The 20,225-nt window shown below is 36.1% G+C and overlaps 1 protein-coding gene and 1 non-coding gene across 2 annotated transcripts in view; both read left to right on the forward strand.

Annotated features, from left to right (window-relative positions):
• LOC126780440 (dynein axonemal heavy chain 5) overlaps positions 1-20,225 on the forward strand; it is a 207,304-nt gene that overhangs the window by 101,752 nt on the left and 85,327 nt on the right. The window lies entirely within an intron of this gene.
• Positions 7,094-7,166, forward strand: Trnar-acg (transfer RNA arginine (anticodon ACG)). Its single transcript has one exon. It is a non-coding gene; the product is annotated as a tRNA-Arg (tRNA).

Here is a 20,225-nt window from a genome sequence, read left to right on the forward strand (position 1 = left end):
GTGCAGTAGGACTGCTGTCATCCAATTCCCCGAACTTGAGGCATTGGGTTTGGGCTTGGCATAGAAGGCTTAGTTTGAGGCCACTCAGAGTGAAGATCAAGTTTACCCACGCCGGCTTATCACAGATTCAATTTACTAATAAAAAAAACGGGAATTGCCCTTATCAAGAAAATATTAAGTATTTATATAATAAGGCTTAATTTTAGTTTATGTAAGTACTTGATGCCCGTCTCGACTTCGTACGGGAGTAATTAGTATTTTATCTCGAGCATTTTCTGATCAATGAGATACAAACCTTCGCTAATCGATCTATTCGCTCATACACACTGTAAGGGTATAAAACAATACATATGCATTAAGTATAGTAAGTGCAACACGCCGTGCGTATTTTTTCATGTGATTATTTATTTACATCGTAATACTTGTTAAATTCCTTTCTCGAATTACAAAGTGTTAGTTTTAGCAATATTTATCAACTTGAAGCGTTTCAAATTAATATGTTATTTATTTTGATAAGGATTTATACTTTGTGAGAACAAAACTTAACAACAGGTGTCATTATTTATTCTCTTATTTTAACAATACGGTTAACAAATTAATTACACGGGTACAGTGAGTTATTTATAAAAGATACAATATGCTACCATTTACTGTTTCGGAGATATTTTGGAGATCTACAAATCACTACAAATAAAATACAAGATTTTGCATATTTTTTATAGTTTTCACATTCGCTATTTATTGCTATAACAAAAGACTGTCATTTTTCTCTTCGACTACTTCGACATATTAAGCTATAATATAAAATTAAAACAATCAAATAATTTTGAATATTATGTCCATATTAATAATGTAACAAAAATGATTTAGGCTTATATCGCACAGAGAGTAAATTGGCTTAATTGCTCCTTGTCTCGATAAATTGCTGAATAATTGTAATGTGAACCTCAACTCTGCAAAGCTGCTCGTTTACGTCCCCGACAAAAATATTTTTATTACGAGATATTATAAATATTTAAAAACCTTACGATTTAGATGATATCTTTTAGCATTTTTACAACCTTGTTCCAAATATGGTTAAGACAACCCTTTCACTGGTATTTTCTGAAGGCATACACCTAAACAACCATTAGGAAGTGTATATGCACCGACTTCGTTATACTCTGACGGTGTGACAGTAGGCATATACGAAGATATCTCGAACTCCCACTACAATTAAGAATTTTTGGAAAAGAATGCCCAAAGTGAGAGTACAAGACAGCGAATTAAAAGTCAAACGATTAAAAAGCTGATGCAATACTGAACTGTATTTTTATCACCTTTTTATTTATATTTATTTTTATTATTATATTTTATCAAATTTGTATACAACTAACTTTTCTAAGTGAGTCGCATTTTTTGTTTTCCCACAGTTTATATTCAGTAATTCTAGCCGTTTTAAGCTTATAAATGAATTATAATAGAATAATTAAAAAAAGTTTGTTGAACATTATAACATCCTTCTATTATTGAAATCAGTTAAAAATACTTATCTTAAGTTAAGCACATAATCTCACATTCTAAATATTCATATTTTAAATATTTTACTTGTCTTCATAAAGTATCTATAACATATGCTCATTTAGTTTTAAACAATAATATGCCTTAATGTAATATTATATTCTTAGCTAATACTACGTTTAAAAAAAAATAATATGTAATAGTTCAAAAAATGAAGCATCTTTACATTTTTCTCCGGGACATGTAAAGAAAACCGTCAGTAACACGATTCCATGATTTAAATAAAGATGGTGGCATCTGGTGTTGGACGTAGTAAGCGTGGCTCTCCCATCTGCCCACCATGTACAAAAGACGAATTATTTTTAAAATAAAAAAAAGTAAATTATGCCATAATATAAACACATTCTCGATCTATAACAATAGAAAAATCATATGCAGTAGAATCTGCTACGAGACGTAGACTCCGTAGCGGCCAATACATAATTAAGCATATAAATGCTATTCAATTCAAATAGTAAGTTAGTGTTTTTTCTATGGCCGATCTTTATATATTTTTTAATCTACAATAAATTTAAAATAGTCCCATTAATTTATTTAGCCAGTATAAAAAAAAATCATTAGTATCAAATTTTAAAAGAGCAAAAGTTAAGGCATTAAAAAATGACCAGCCCATATGGGAATTGAACCCATGACCTTCGCCTCATAAGGCAATGCTCTATCCGATTGAGCTAATGGACCGGTGTCATATAAAGCTTAAATTTGCGTAGCTATTTACTAAAACTGAACTAAGCGTACGTATGTATGGTGGTGATGTTTGCAAGCAGCAAACGAATTAACATCATTTATAAAATGTCAAAGAGCTATTGTCTAACGTTTCAGCATTAATTCTTCACTTTAGCGATATCATAAGAATTATGTATGAAACCATATATAAAAAAACCAGTATTACAAATAATATTTATTTCATTTACAATAAGATACAATACTTTAGAATATTGAGTAAGGAATCCTTGTACATTTTTTTTTAAACTTTTCAACAAGCTTAACAATAATAATGAGCGTCATTTAGGAAACCCGAAATCATGTTACAAATTTTTTGACGCACTTATAATTTTATATTATATATAATATTATAAAATTATAAGTGCGTTTTTTTTTCTTTTTCAACATTAAATTCGTTAAATTTATTTTTAATAAACGTCACTATTTAACGTGTGGCAAAACACGGTGCTCTATTATCACGTTATTTCATACGCTTAAAATGATTTATATATATAGAGCCCTACGCATTATTGTAGTAACAAATATAAAATATTAGCTTGAAAATAAAGCAAAAACTTGGTTCTACGGATTTTGTAGAGGTGGTTATAAAGGCGCTACGAGCGCTACGGGCATTTTAATTGACTTCCTGTTTTTAATAATACGAAAAACAGTCAACTAATCTGGCTAGTTTATGATTTATTATGATTTTCACATCATATTCTATTTTACTTAAGACGTCTAAAAACGTAATAATTAATTTATTATTAAAAGCAATAATTCTAAGGACTGCCTTTAATTACAATATATCTTTTATTTATACTTATATTTTTACATAGTAAATTTATAATTAACCAAAGATTAAAAATCGGCATAAAATCGGAAAAAGTATAAAACTCACTGTATACTTTTCCCCAGTTGGCTGCTTTTTGCATAACTAGGTCTAATTTTAATTCTTTTTCAAAATGGCGGCGATAGCTCATAGGAATTTTAGTCCACAATTTGTTAGGCTTTTTTGAGCCTTCCCTACATGGATATGTTCTCTATATTTAGTGGAAAAAAGGAAAAAAAAACCTTTTTTTCCTTTTTTCCAGCGTAATGACTAGATTATAATGAATAACATACCACATAAATTCAGTAACACAGTTGTTTGTTTCCCATCTCGTCTTGTTGTTGGTATATGCTATTTTGTTTGCTACCCTACACTTATGCATCCAGGACGCAAATAGATTGTTTACATTTTAAAACCACAAATTAATAACTTTATGTATTGCATAGATTTAATTTGAAACTGATTATATAATCGGATTTAGAATATACATATATACCTCTTTAAAACTATTGAATACGCATGCGCAAAATTACTTAGGCCACACCTACTGAAACTAGAGAAAGTAAGGCATCACAATGTTATATCTGTACCCTTTTAACATACACATGTGCAAAATTGACTTTAATGCGCATGCGTAAAAAATTCTTGGGCGACATATTCTCATACAAACCGTAAAATTGTACTAGGATTGCATAAATAAGCAGAAGGTATACAAGAAAGAGACATCAATATTATCTCTGTACCTCTTTAAAACCATTGAATACGCATGCGCAAAATTACTTAGGCCACGCCTACATAGCCTTAAATACGCCTTAAATAGAACAGTCATTTATAACATATTATAGGTAAACTTCTGGAAATCTAGTTTCTACTGGGGACTTGGGAAAGTTCCTCACATCACCATTGCCAATTTAATATTTAACAAACCTATCACGCTTGGTCATGGCCCGCGTGATAGTTAAGTTACCTCTGTTAAAAGGATATAAAAAAGATACAAAATAATAATAATAATAATTTATTTATTTAAGTAACAAGACTCATATATAAAATTACAAAAAATAAAATAAACACTACTCATATACAAAATTACAAAAAATAAAATATCTACTACTTATACAATTTACTGGTCCAGCCGAAACTTTTCAACAGCGGTTTATAAATATACAGTCTAGTCTGTTAGCTACCATGATTAGAATTTTGTATGAGCTGGCCCGCACCCTGTGAACCAAGGATGCACACTTATTTCGCATTAATGCGTAAAAACAGTCTATATTCAATTCAGCGAACATCCCTGAAGCACTACAGAAGCGAGGCAAACTCATCAGCAATCTAAAGGCGTAATTGTACTGGACACGAAGAGCATTGTATGATTTTGACGTATAATTAATTAGCTTATTATTAATTATTAGCTTATTATTATTAATCTATAATTTAACCGTAAAAGAATTTCTGTATATTTTAGTGCAACACAGAGGGATTAGCAATTTATTGTCTTGCTCAGAGCGTAAATTGATTGGTGTATGAGAGCCAAGGAAGAGTATGTTATTAAACAAAGAAAGGACATTTATATTTCGACGCAACCGTATTGGCAGCCACTTTAGTTTTTTACGATGCTGTGTGTGATTAGTTGTCGAGCGTCATTACATTCTTGTGATTTTTGATTTCGAACCTGGTGGTAGGGTTTTGTGCAGGCCCGTCTGGGTGGGTACCACACACTCATTAAATATTCTGCCGCTAAGCAGCAACATTTAGTATTGTTGCAATTCCGTTGGAGGGTGAGTGAGCCAGTGTAACTACAGGCACAAGGGACATAACATCTCAGTTCCCAAGATTTGTTTCCAAGAAATAATATTTTCTTACATCGCCAATGCGCGGGCGATATAGGCGAACGACTACTTACCATCAGTTATCCCATTTACTCGTCCGCCTGAAAAAATAAACATTAAAAAAAATATATAGAAACTCTTATCGTGTCAGAAAAACTGTCTTTTAAAGGCAGTTATGTTGTTTTTTATATTTGTTAAAATATAATGTAATTAAGTTTGTTTTTGGTGCTTTTTGGATACATAGCAGGAAAAATAAAAATGGAGATGGTAGGTAACAGCACTGCGAGTCTCAAATATGCCTATATTATTCCCGCATATGTAAAATAATTATCTTTAATTAAGCTTTAAAAACATCAGAGAGGAGATCCTCCTGATGCTTGGACATGGAAGACGGTAATTCATCACTCCGGCCTTGTTAACGTTCTTGTACAGGTACATACAGAGGAACATATAGATTCACATCTTATTGGTAAGTAGTAGCACAAATTTTGTACTCATCGAGTTATTCAAGCTGTATGTATGTCTATAATACGAGTATTATAGAGGAACAATACCTGTAATAGTAATATTACTTCTCAAGCTTTTTTTTAATACATATTACATTAATACGTAAATAGTTCGGAACAGTTTATAGGGATTGCTTAAAATTAATTAAAAAAAAGTTACAAGAATCTTAATCTGAGACCGAGCACGCTTATCTTTCATAATTAAATAAATATTTTTGTATTGGATAGCTGATCAATTTATAAGGGAAGCTTAACTACAGGCTATATTACCAACTTGTACAAAAATCTAAAAACGCCAGTAAAACCGTACTAAGTTTAAAAGTCTGGTTCGTCGAGTCAAACTTTGAAGTAAACACGGGTCGTAATTGCTACACGGAGGTTTAGCGCATGACTACAAGTATTGATTGATTCATACAAACTTGAGTACTAGGATTTCATAAACCAAAGGTAATCAGAATTTGCTATTGATATATATGCTAGGTGATAGTGTTGTCACCTTAAGGCGATTTTCAACATTTTATGAGTGCGTTACGAAATTAGTTTTTCAAAATAGCAATAATTCATTAGAATTGTGTATGTTAAAAGAATCTATTTCAAGTTTTTACTAGTGGTAGAACTTTGTGCAAGCTCGTCTGTGTCACCCACTTAACAGATATTCTACTGCAAAACAGCAGTACTTGGTATTGTTGTGTTCCGGTTTGAAGGGTGAGTGAGCCAGTGTAATTAGAGGCATAAGGGATATAACATCATTTACATGGTGATGTAAGCGATGGTTAACATTTCATACAATGCCAATGTCTATGGGCGTTGGTGACCACTGATTTTATCATAGGACCTTAGGATTTTATTTTTGGTCAAGTATAAACCATTATATAAATTAAACGTGCTATTACTTTTTGATAAGGCGCTGTATATTTTTCTTCAGACTTTAAAGCTTTGAAATCAAGTTTGTTCTGTAAAAGCATTAAAAGCCTGCATAACATTCATACATATTGAATTTTGTCAGAACAGTTTCAATGTATACACTTTAGTCCAGTAACAGCCTGTGAATGTCCCACTGCTGGGCTAAGGCCTCCTCTCCCTTTTTGTGGAGAGGGTTTGGAGCTTATTCCACCACTCTGCTCCAATGCAGGTAGGTAGAATTCACATGTGGAAAATATATAGCTATGAAAATAATATAAGTTTATCACACCAAGTTTTTCCACAAAGTCGCTACACAAGTACAAGTGTGAAACATAACAATTTTTAATTTTGCTAATAATTTACGAATTTAAATCTTAAATAATGTTTATTTAATATATTGGCTTATATTGCGCAATTAAAGATTAAAAACGATGAAACGCCAATTAGATAAATTAATTTTATTAATACAAATCTAATAAACAATGAATGTTATATTTATTTTGTTTAGTTGATAGAAAAGTCTTACTGTGTTCCTTATATCCATATTTATAATAATTGATGTTGAATTTTTATTGATTTCACTTAAGGCTACAGCTACAGAAATTTGTTTCAAAGCGTGTTGACAGATGGACGGTAGATGCTTATTTTCCCGCTGTGGAAACGCAGCTTCATAATAGATACGATATTATTGTTTAATATCACTAAAATTGTAAGAAACTATGTTGAAAATCTGAAAACTGTATCTTATTTTTACGAACTAGTCTTGTGGCCCTGTGGCGCAACGGATAACGCGTCTGACTACGGATCAGAAGATTCCAGGTTCGAATCCTGGCAGGGTCGATGTATTTTTAAAATTATTTTATTTTATTTGTGATAATTACGATATAAGTATATTATAGATAATTAATTAATTTTGCCTCTTGCGAATAAATTTAACTGCTGTACTTTTGTAGACCAGAATAATTGAACGAAATTTAAATACAAAGCCTTACGAGGAAAATCAGTCAAGGAATTCATGAATTTTCACTTCATATTTTCTAAATACAATTTAAAAGGGATCATTAAAAATTAAAATTTAGTTATTATTACATACAACAAATATCGTTTTGTATAAAAAAATATAAATTAAATTGCCTTTTGAAAGAATAAACGAATCCATTTATTATTGTTGGCACAAGAGACATAACATAGTAGTTCTCAAGGTTGATGGCTTATTGGCGATGTAAGGAGTGATTAATATTTAGATTATACATACGTACGTACGACCTGGATATGTATGAATTATCAAATAAATTAACAAATATAAAAATGAATATTTTATTATTATTTCATTTGAAAAGCGATATTTTTCTTTTTTCATTTGCACTAAACATATTATCTATTCTATATATGTAATTTCCAGAAACAAAAGTATTCAATTACATAAGTAATCAAACAAAATCACCAAAGTTCTACTTTTTCTTTAACTGGGCTTATATATATTTAAATATATTTCCAACCGAAGTGCATATTTCCATACCAGGCCAACATAAAACGATAGCGTTAGTTTGAAAGTTTTCGTCATAATATAATGCCGTCTCTTTTTAAATCTACAGCACTTTCACTTTCAATTTACGCAATACAATATTAATTTCTGTTTAGGGTGTCCTGGCAGGGCCGCTAAGCTTGAAATCATTTTCTTTTAATTTTAAAAATTAATTTATTTATTTTGTCAGTTACTACTAAATTTAGCTGCTGTGGTTTTGTAAGCCAGAATAAGGGATTGATGTTCAAATTCAGAGCCCTACGAGGAACTTCTTACTACTCTTCTTCTTTCTTTACTTTAATTTTTATTACATACAATTAATTATTCAGATCAATTTGATTATTACGGTACGTTTAATAAATAACATTTGTAACGTATTGTTTAAAATTATAAAATTTGGAAGACTCTTTGGTCAATAAACGAATCCATTTATTTGTTCGCTCGTTGTGTATATTTTTCGTAATAAGATGTACATATGAATTTATCAATCATTTAACAAATATATAAAAAATATATTTAATGAATAATTAACTAATCAAAAAGTCTTTGTTAACTTTGGTTTCGTGTTTCTTTTAACTTTCGTTTAACCAACCATAACTTTATTTTATGTATGTTATAGTGTTATTTCCAACCGAAGTTAACATTTCAATACCAGGGCAACATGAAACGATAACGTTAGTTTGAAAGTTTTCATCATAATTTCTTGCCATCTCTATTTAATTGTACAAGTGCCACAGAGAACAAAATTAAGGACCTTCACTTTTAATTTTTGCAATTCAATATTAATTTTCCTGTTTTTAGTTGCATCAGTAAGATACAATTAGCTAGTAGGAGATTTACATGACCATAACTATATCGCATACCTTAATCAATTTAGGCGTATTTTAATAAGCCCATACACAATTTCTGACCTTTTAATTTTTTCTAATTTTGTTTATTGATAACTAACAAAGTTAAAAAAAAAAACAACTAATGCGTAACGTGAATAAGTTTTTGTTACTCGTATCACGCAAAAAGTACAAAACGTATGTGAATGAAATTAGGAATAGAGACATACTTATATTCTGATCTCTTTCACACGAGGGCTTAGCTGCAGGCAGAAGCTAGTTTCCAGTAAAGGCGAAGATAAAGTTACTCCGCCATCTACGTGTTATTATCACTATCCAACAAGGTACGTTTATTATTACAACCTTGATTAATGCAGCAAACGATAGGTTGGTACGTTGCATTTTTTGCATATGGTTATTTGTTCGAACTAAAACTAATTGAATTTTTTGTTAATTTAGATATGCATCATAGTCAATTTTTCGCTCTTATTACTACGAGATACCTTAACCGCTCTTTGTAAAGTAATTTGCTGAAATTTGTATACTTCCTTATCTTCATTAGATTTATTCTCTTAATAGCTACTCGTCCTGACTTCGACGGTTAAAATAAGTATTTTATTCGATGCTTTTTTATTTAATGATTTATTAAACATTCGCTTATCGATTTACTTACGCATACAGTACAGTACCAAAAAATTAAATATCTCCAAGTCTTTTTTAACTACGATTTCATTTAATAAAACAATTTCTTATCAACTGTAATTTTAGAAAAAAACGTTCTGAAATGAAAATAAAATTAAACGTCACAATGACTAAAATGATGAAAATATATTTTTTGAACCTGTGACACCTAGTTGGAAAATTAAGCGAAATCGACACGAATGATATGATGAATGGTAGCGTGACGTCCGTTACAAAATTGTTACAATTTCAATTATGACTGAATATTCATAAAATTGATTTAATTTTTATAATAATGACATTTATTTATTCGTGATATTTTATTTATAATGCGATAGTAAATAATATTTTTTTTACAATCTTACCAACAACGCATGGCGGCTCGCATGGATTACATTTTTTGATTTCAGTTTTTAATGCTCGATTCTACCACGGCCTTAAGGTATGAATTCGATAGTTGTTGAAGATAAAATGAGTCATACCATAACATACCTACTTTTTATACCGTTCCGAAACTGCGTTTATACGACCCTAATATCCGCACCATCTCGAATCACCCTTGCATGAAACCTAGCAACACCCTAGGCACTCTACCTGATCCAAACAAACCAGTCCAGACATGTTTTCGCTGCATTGTACTTTAACAGTAGCGATGTCGATGCTTATGAGTCAAGCAGGGAAACGCTGAATACTTTGATGTTATTATTGAGGGCTTAGCACAAAACTTGCCGGACCCTTTAATACATAAAAGGTATTACTGATGCATATGAAAGGATTCAATTTGGGACAGGTAATAAAAATATTGCAATCAAACTTTTTCGTGTGCAATTTAAATGATTATCATTTACATCTATTATTTATTAATATTATTAACTTATGTGTATATTTAATCCAATTAAAATCAATTTAATTTTCGAATATTATATTAATGAATACTGTGGTTATTATACCATTTTTATCCCTACTGTCTGGACTATTAAGTTATCCATATATTCATACAACCGAAGTCGTCTTATTTTATTTAAACCATCCATTTTGTCCAAATATTTATTACTCAAACTGAATAAAGCGATAACTCTCATTATATGAAATATAACATATATACCTTTTTCTTTTGTTTGCGCATGTTCTGACATTTCTGTCTGATGTGATGATGAAAAATAAATTTCTTAATATTCATGATTTTGTTAAATAAAGTACAGTGACGGAGAAAGAATACATTTCACTGCCCCTCTCTTTTCCATGGGTGTCGTAAGAGGCGACTAAGGGATATCTGAGCGACCATCTGCTCATCTGGTGGTAGAATGCTAACATCCGCCTGGCTTGTTACCACCGTACGCATGATGAAAAACTCGTGAAGTGGCTTGCAGCGGCGTTTCGAGGTCAGCCAGCGTACAGCCAGTGCCCGAGCGAGTATTGCCGCGATGGGTGTTGGTCCAGTGGAGACGGCTGTTGAACCAATGCCGGGGGAAACTGTATTAACCTGCCGGACAGGGAGACCTGAAGAAACGGCTGTTCCGCTGGCCGCCCGTGGCATAGTATAGGGGCCCGAGCGCGCCTAACCAGCTCGCGAGGCTGCCCCACCAGGCCACGCATAATCTCGGGGTGGACCGTCGTGCCGGTTGGTGACCGGAAGGTGGGGTCCCGGCGGCCACTTCCGGGGGGGTTCGGGGCCCTTCCGTCCGGCGGATCAGTATATTTTCCCTTTTGGCAACCATTTGGGAAAACACGCCTCCATTCTTTGCCCATCCCTATCGTGGCAATACGTCGTTCGCTTCACGTCTCTTTTCCTTATTTTTCCAAATGGTAGCGCAACTAAGAAATAACGGTCGTTCAGCGGTGCATACCCCCACCATACCCACGCTGTTTGAGGTCGAGTTCTCTAACATCCGAGGACTCCACGCTAACCTCAACGCTGTCCACCACCATCTCGAGACAGCACGGCCAGCAATGTTGTTTCTCACGGAGACGCAAATACTCCGCCCTGCCGACACCAGCTACCTTAACTATCCCGGCTACATGCTTGAAGAATCTTTTAAAGCGAAAGCCGGAGTATGCTTGTTCGTCAGGGCGGATGTTTGTTGTCACCGATTGCGCTGCTTGGAGGACCCCTCCTTCTCCAAGTTGGTGGTACGTGTGGACCTGGTTCGTCAGAGTCGAGTCTACGTGTGCCTCTACAGATCCCACAATGGTGACTTGGAGACAAGCCGATTATTTGACCATCTTAGTCGGGTGGCAGATGCTGCGCAAGAGCAGTTTCCTAACGCGGAATTGGTGTTTTTGGGGGATTTTAATGCTCACCATGAATCATGGTTGAAATCCCTCAAAACTGACCATGCTGGAAGAACTGCTCATGCTTTTGCTCTCACACACGACTTGATCCAACTGGTTGATCAGCCCACCAGGATCCCAGACATTGATGGGCAAGCGCCTTCTCTACTGGATCTTCTGCTGACTTCTCACCCGGTGGAATATCAGGTTGTGGTTCAAGCTCCACTTGGTTCTTCGGATCACGGCCTTATATCTACCAAAGTGCCTCAGGCCAAGCTGCCGCCATCAGCGGTATGCAAACGTCGCATTTGGCACTATAAGTCGGCAGATTGGGACAGTCAGTCAGTCCCTTGGAAGGAATGTTGCTTCAGTGGGAATGACCCGACAGCTAGTGCCGCTGCTGTTACTGATGAGATCATGTTAGGAATGGAATACTACATTCCTAGCTCAGATCTCATCAATAGGGGCACGCGTAACCGTTGGTTCACTCGTGAATGTGCCGACGCAGTATCATCTAAGCAGGCGGCATATCTCGCGTGGATCAACGGCTGCATTAGCGGGGCATCTAACATTGACTCACTGAAAGCAAACTACAATAAAAATTCCAAGTCCTGTAGGAAGACATACACGAGAGCGGATGCACAGCACATTGTACAGATTGGTCATGATCTTATTTCGCATCCTAGGGGCTCCCGTAGCTTCTGGCGTCTGACCAAGTCTGTGCAAAACAATTTCTGCCAACCTTCGCTGCCACCGCTCAGAAATCCGGACGGATCGCTAGCTCACAGTCCGCAGGAGAAAGCCGACCTCCTGGCTAAACTCTTTGCCGACAACTCTGTGATCGATGATTGTAGTGCGCAGCCACCTACAATAACTTCATGTGGCCACACGATGCCTGACATCAAAATCAGGCAACGTGATGTGCGTGCGGACCTGCAATCACTAGATATACGGAAAGCTAGCGATCCCGATGGAATACCAGCCATTGTGCTGAAGAAGTGCGCGGTGGAGCTGTCTCCTGTGTTAACGCGCCTGTTGCAACTTTCTCTCTCTTCGGGATGTGTGCCGGAGGTTTGGAGAAGAGCTAATGTGCAAGCGGTTCCCAAAAAAGGGGATCGGTCTGACCCGGCAAATTATCAGCCAATAGCTATCACCTCAGTACTTTGTAAGGTGATGGAACGGATTTTAAACAACCAACTGATTCATTACCTAGAAGATCACTCTTTAATTAATGATCGTCAATACGGGTTTCGACCAAAACGGTCCACAGGTAATCTTCTAGCGTACGTAATGCACCTCTGGGGTGAAGCTATCGACAAGCATGGAGAATCGTTGGTTGTCAGCCTCGATATCTCCAAGGCTTTCGACAGGGTCTTCTCTCCAAGCTGCCGGCATATGGTCTGCCTGCTCAGCTATGCACCTGGATTGCCAGCTTCTTACACAAGCGTAGCCTTCGTGTTTTAGATGATGGTTGCGCTTCACAATTCTATGTAGTGAATGCTGGGGTCCCCCAGGGATCTGTGCTATCTCCCACACTCTTTCTTTTGCATATCAATGATATGCTCTCTCTTGGGAACATACATTGCTATGCAGACGATAGTACAGTGCATAGTGAATACCACGGACGCGCAGTGGCTGGGCGGGCGGAAACTGAGGAGAGGCGGGAGAATCTTGTCATTGAACTCGATAGGACGTTAGAGCTCATCGCCAAATGGGGTTCTGATAATCTTGTTGAGTTTAGTTCCAAGAAAATACAGGTATGCGCTCTCACAGCGAAAAAGTCACCATTTTCCCCTCTTCCCTCCCTCTATGGCACACCGCTGATGATACAAAGCAAAATCGCCATGCTGGTGATGGACGTTCGCTGCGACTTTAGTCTAAGGGATTACATCGAGACTGTTATAAAAACAGCTTCACGGAAACTCGGAGTTCTGAACAAGGTGCGGCGTTTTTTCACGCCACAACAACTGTGCCTGCTGTACAAAACACAGGTACGGTCTTGCGTGGAATATTGCTTGCACCTTTGGGATGGCTCCGCTAAGTACCTACTGGAGGCCTTGGACCGGTTGCAGCGACGTGCAGTACGCATTATTGGCGACGTAAAGGTCACAAACACCCTTGAACCTTTACAATTGCGTCGCGAGATAGCAGCACTGAGCGCTTTCTATCGACTGTATCACGGCGAGTGCTCTGAGGAATTATTCTCTCTAATTCCTGCTTCCCCCTTCCTTCTTAAGTCCACGCGAGCTGGTTATCGATGTTACCGCCTAACTGTGACATCAATTCCATCGCGAACAAAGAAATTTGGCAACTCCTTTCTTTGTCGCACTTCCAAAAAATGGAATTCCTTACCAGCTCACGTGTTCCCCTCCTCTTACAACCCGGGTTCCTTCAAACGAGGCGTGAAGAGGCATCTTGCGGGCCGGCAAGGCGGGGACGGCTAGTACAGAACATTCTTCCCGACTGTTCTGGCCGTCGTCGCATTTGGACTCTATTACCACTTACCATCAGGTGGAGTAGAGTCATTTGCCATCCCGGGGCATATAAAAAAAAAAGATTCAAAAAACTTGTTAGAACTTACTAGAAAAAAAAATATTTTATCTTTTTGAGCACATTTTATATTTTATTTTCTAAGCTTCTGACTCTTTTCGCTATTAAATCACAATTCTTACTCACATTTTCATTTTTATTTTTTATTGTTATAAAAGGTAAAAAAAAGGTATTTATTATATTTTAATGGAAAAGGTTAGTAGAAAATTAGAATTCCAAATTAATATTTTAAAAAAGTTTTTACATTTCAACAATGCAAACGAAAGAAATGTGTAGATTCATTTATTCAGGTATGTATAAGTAGAAACAACAACGCGATTTTAAGGTTTTTTACCAACGCCACGATGGCGGCAAAACCTAAATAATATTAATACCAGACATATTTTTAATGGTTTTTTTTTTTAATTACATCCACAGACTCAAAGGTGCCCGTGCCTTTTTTTAATTACTATTTGTTTATTTTATTCAGGGAACAAATTTTGACGCACTAAGCGCTACAGTAGTTACTCTATGCTTACAATATTTGCTTACAATAATTTAACCACTATAACGCCACTGCAGCAGCTGGTCTTCTTTCCCTCCGAAGGTCTTCATTTGGAGGGTGAGCCGTACTGACCATAATAATATATATATCTATATCTATACTTTTTTTTCTTTTTTTTTTGTGTATTATCCTTACAGGCGTTACATTATTTTAATTTATACATTTATTACATATTACATTTATTAAATATTACATTTATTACATCTTATGATTCTTATGATCCTATTTTTGGGTAGCGGGCGCTGCACCACGTTTTATCAGCGAGAGCACAGCCTCTGCGACAGTGCTGTCTCGTTTATGAATGGCCATTTTTAGGCTGTGCTCTACGATGGTCATTCTTAAGGCCCCCACCGCTCGGCCGATAAAACCGCCGATTGCATCGTCACCGTCATCCGTGTAGTAGACACAGGTGTTGGTGTGTCTGGTAACAGCTACTACCGCGTGAGGTATACTTTCATGAACTCGGAGCCTCACGCGTCTGGTCTGGATGATGATGACTTCGCCGTAGGTCTGTCCCTGCGATTCATGGATGGTCATGACGCGTGACCCTATGCCTTTGCCGTATCCCTGGTCCATCAGGAATCTCTTTTCTTCCTGCGTGTGGACCAGGTATAGGGTTTCGGTTTGGTCTGATGGTATTTTCGCGCCAGTGAACCTATCCATCTTTAGGGAGTGGACGATGGGGTTGGCAGAGTATATGGCTCTGTATACGTCGCTGATGGCAAATGCGACGTCAATGGGGTACCGGTATGTGCATGACAACTCTCTAGTGATGTTTGTCGTCAGGTTATGGCGACAGTACCTCATTTCGAACAGATTTTCTCTGTCGATATAAGGTTTATATCTCCGACGAGAACTACCTCCTTGGCCCCGGATAGTTATATATTTTTAATGGTTAGGTCATAATCCACCACAGTGGGCTACACGCAGTGCTTATTTTAGATGTTCAACATACATTTTCGAGACATTCATGCATGGTTTTCTCACGATGTTTTCCTTCACCGTTTAAGCCAGTCAAAACTATTAATTAATACGGACATAATTTTTGAAAAGCCTACAGTCGTGTATTAGAAAAAAGAAAAGAAGCAGTATTTTATAGTTTAACAATACCTAAATACTAATCGTCATTTCGATTGTACGATTACAGTTTTCGAAGATATTTTTATCATAAACCGAATCTTATGTGGGTTTAACTATATATATATATATAAACTTGTCAGGGTAAAAAAAACAAAAGTAAAAGAATTTTAATTAATTTATATAAAGTTATACTTCCTGTACAAGTTTAGATTTTGATACTAGGAATACAGAAAATATAAGAGTTTAATGTTCAAAAGACTACGGCAGAAAAATCCTTCTTATTATAAAATATTTTTTGAGTCATAACTGTATATTTACTATAAAAAGCCTCGCTTGACAGATAATTAGATAATATAATATAATAATTTAGATAATATTTATTTCGGTATCCTATCGTAAGCCACGCTCATACTTGAAAACATTTTGTATATATATAATAGGTAGGCGGACACCTTTTGGTAAATGGTCACCAACGTCCATAGACATTGGCATTGTAAGTAATGTTAACCACCGCTTACATCGCCAATGAATATTGGGAACTAAGTTGTTATGTCCCTTGTACCTGTAATTACACTGGCTCACTCACTTCAAACCGGAACACAATACCGAGTACTGCTGTTTTGCGGTAGAATATCTGATGTGGGTGGTATCTACCCAGACGAGCTTGTACAAAGCCCTACCACTAGTAAAGTAACTTACTACATAACTGGTCTATCGGGTAAATATAAGGCCCAAGACTCCGCCCTGGATTTATAACCTACCAGATCAGGACGATAAATAGTTATTCGAAATAGGTTCCTATGTATTTGAGAAATAAAACATATAAATGAGAAACATATGGCAATCAACCATGTTGTTTTTCGATTATTTATACAAAATAATTAAAAAATAAAAATATACGAGTTGATCTTCTTTCTTATTAATGTTAATAAAATCCATACTGTTCTCTAGACTTGATAAATCATTTTTAATAACATCAAAATCGTGTTAAAATTATGTGTTAAGCAGTACGTGCTCGTACAGTACAGTACAGTATTTATCGATGTTGTAATATATATATACAACATTTATAAATATATAATATGAGTAGTCAGCTTTCTCTAACGCGTAGGGTCCGCAACAATTGGCGACGAGTCGTTAATGACGATGTTCTAAGGTTGGAGACTGACAACACCGAATTTCGCGCCAGAAACGCCAACATCAGCGAATGCGTCGAGGTACTGGCAGGAGCTGGGATGACCCAAGCCAGGTAGAGCCCTCCCGCGCCAGTACGCGACACATAAGCCGGATGAGACAACATCTGCTGGTCCGACAACAGGCTTCTGCTGCTAAGGCAAACCCGTCTACCCCGGTCCTGTCATCGAAGACCGCAGCGGTTGCGGGGACTGTCCAACAACGAAGAAAGCATATGAAAAAAGGGTAACTATTACGATATAATAATGAAATCACACAAATTTATCTGTCGTACATTGTAAATTGACTTTTGTGATTGAAAACGTTAACTGTTTCGCAATTACTTGTTTAAAAATTAAAATAATAACGAAAGATCAAAGGTCGGATTTTAATAAGAAATTTATGTCCGACTTGTTCGCGATGGATGTTTTAAAGACTTTTAGTCTAAACAACGCTTTCAAAAATCGTCTTAAATTCTCAAGCATCACTCTTGAAAGTCAGCACTGAGCTTAAAAAGCTGTGTTATATAGTTATTCGGAAGACAAACTTTAGCGCGATATAAAAGATGAGTAGTGGCATCTAGCGTCAGTCGCACAAAATATCTACCCGCTCCCCTTCTCATCTTTCGACGCTCGCTCTTTTATTAAATTAAAAATGAAAGCAGATGAACAATCATTATATAACGAATGACTAAATAATAAGATTATCTTGTATTTAATTATTGTATATTTGTAGCAAAACGTCTTATAGAAAAATATTATATTTTTACATAAAACAAATATTTATTTAAAATTATATTATGATCAACACTGAATATTTACATAATTGCCTATATTCATAAAATAAAAGGCACAAGGGACATAAAATCTTAGTTCCCAAGGTTGATGGCGCATTGGCTATAAGCGATGGTTGACATTTCTTACAATGCCAATGTCTAAGGGCGTTTGGTGACCGCTTACCATCAGGTGGCCCATATGCTCGTCTAGGAAGGTCCTAATCTATATATAAAAAAAAATAACCGCAGTAAATTTTAAATTATGACTTTTTATGCTATAAGTAGGCAGACGGGCAAATGGGCCACCTGATGGAAAAAAATAAGACATAGTTGCATATACGCCGTTGTTACGTGGTGGTTACGGATGTGCTACGAGCGTAGAGAGCATTCGGTGCGATATATATATCGATACTAATATTATAATGAGCTAAGATTTGATTTTTTGTATGTTTGTTTATTAATTTTGAAACGGGAAGGTAATAATGATAACTATATATCAATAATCGAATGTATATTTATATCTTAATAATTTTCCAATTCCAACTGTTATTTGCCGTTGTCATGGCCACATCATCTCAGCCGTTATTTTGGTTGCCATAACAACATTTTTGTACAAAAACGAATGACGTTCCGAAAGGAGCCGATAGGGTATTAAGTTCTATTGTCACTCGAATGTGATGCCAGTAATGGTTACAGGCGGGCTTGGTGGACAGTACCGGCTTTAACTATAGTGGCATGGCATGGCTTGGCTTGTCTGGTCTCGGCATGTGGCGTGGCGATATGTAGCGTGGCATTATATAGCGTGGCGTTATGAGGCATGACGTTACAATCGGCCATCCTGTAACAATTGCTCCCGCAATGGAGTACACAATGTTGATTAGCTTTCTAGTAAGTCAATAAGGTCTTCGGTCTCTAATTGATCGTCAGAGGTGCTGTCACTGTCAGATGCTACGATAGGGTCACAGAGAGTCTGCAGACACTAGCCCCATAAAGTTTTTGTGACCCCTTAAACCCTTTAAGCTCTTGGTCCTGTATCTATCATTGCCTAATACTTTACTTATTATATAGGGGCTCGAATATAAGTCATTAAGTCATTTAGCTTTGTATTAACCTCAGCAGCACTACTTGTAGGCACCTGCCTTCAGAGAACCAAGTCTACTTTTCTATAAACATGTCAATTTTTGCGGGGTCGTCAAACCTATTTTTCATCTTGACGTTGGTTTTTTAATACGAGCACTAGCCTTATTACGCTTGGACTGAGAAGTTTCATATACGCGATCCAGGATGGTAACATCGCACCTTTCATTACGTGAAATCATGATAATTAAAAGTATTATTTATTCCCCAAATTATATCAGGTAGACTGTTAGACCAATTATTAGCTGCTTCACTAGGGTCAGTGGCGTGTAGCACCTTAAGTGCGTTCAACTTGTCCGTTAGCACGCAGACACGCAATTGAATTTATTGTGTTTAAATTGCTTTACTAAAGTAAACTTTTGGAAATACCTGCCCGTAAAAGCTTTACCATCATCAGTTTCTACTCTATCTGGGTAACCGAACAATTAAAATATATATTTTTTTATACATCTTCGACAGCTTAAAATTCTTTGAGCTTTTTGTAAATCTCGTTGTAATTTTGCACTAATTTTATTCCTATTATATTGCTGTTCCAACCAGTAGATGGTTTGGGAAAAGCTCTTTTCAATATGTGTTTCCATTGGTCCCAGGTATAATTATATTCAGCGAGTCGGCTGTACCAATTATGGGCTTGACCACGAAGTTTATCTTATAGGTGGAATTATTTTACTTGGTCAATCTAACCATGAATATCTCCCAAATGGTTAATTTCTTTTACCCACGCCGATACTGTACAATCGTTTCCTTCAGGGTCGAATTCCGGAATAAGTGACGCTGCACGATGGCCTTTGAAATGGTCGAGTTCACATATCGACCTATTAACTTCGTTTTCAAGCAAACCTTTGAGTAGTTTTCTAGCGGGGACCTTCGCTCGAATGGTTTTGTTCTTGCTCACACCATCCAGGTGAACGGACTTTATCGCCAACAGACTCATTAGGGCGATTACACTTCATATCCCACTTCTGAATGAAACGGGAAGGTAATAATGATAACAATATAACAATAATTGAATGTATATTTATATCTTAATAATTTTCCAATTCCAACTGTTATTTTCCGTTGTCATGGCCACATCATCTCAGCGGTTATTTTGGTTGCCATAGCAACATTTTTGTACAAAAACGAATGACGTTCTGAAAGGAGCCGATAGGGTATAAAGCTTTATTGTCACTCGAATGTGACGCCAATAATGGTTACAGGCGGACTTGGTGGACAGTACCGGCTTTAACTGTAGTGGCATGGCATGGTTTAGCTTGGCTTGGCTTGGCTTGTCTGGTCTCGGCATGTGGCGTGGTGACATGTAGCGTGGCCTTATGAGGCATGACGTTACAATTTA

Source organism: Nymphalis io, chromosome Z, assembly GCF_905147045.1.
Source record: "Nymphalis io chromosome Z, ilAglIoxx1.1, whole genome shotgun sequence".
Classification (NCBI taxonomy): Eukaryota; Metazoa; Arthropoda; class Insecta; order Lepidoptera; family Nymphalidae; genus Nymphalis; species Nymphalis io.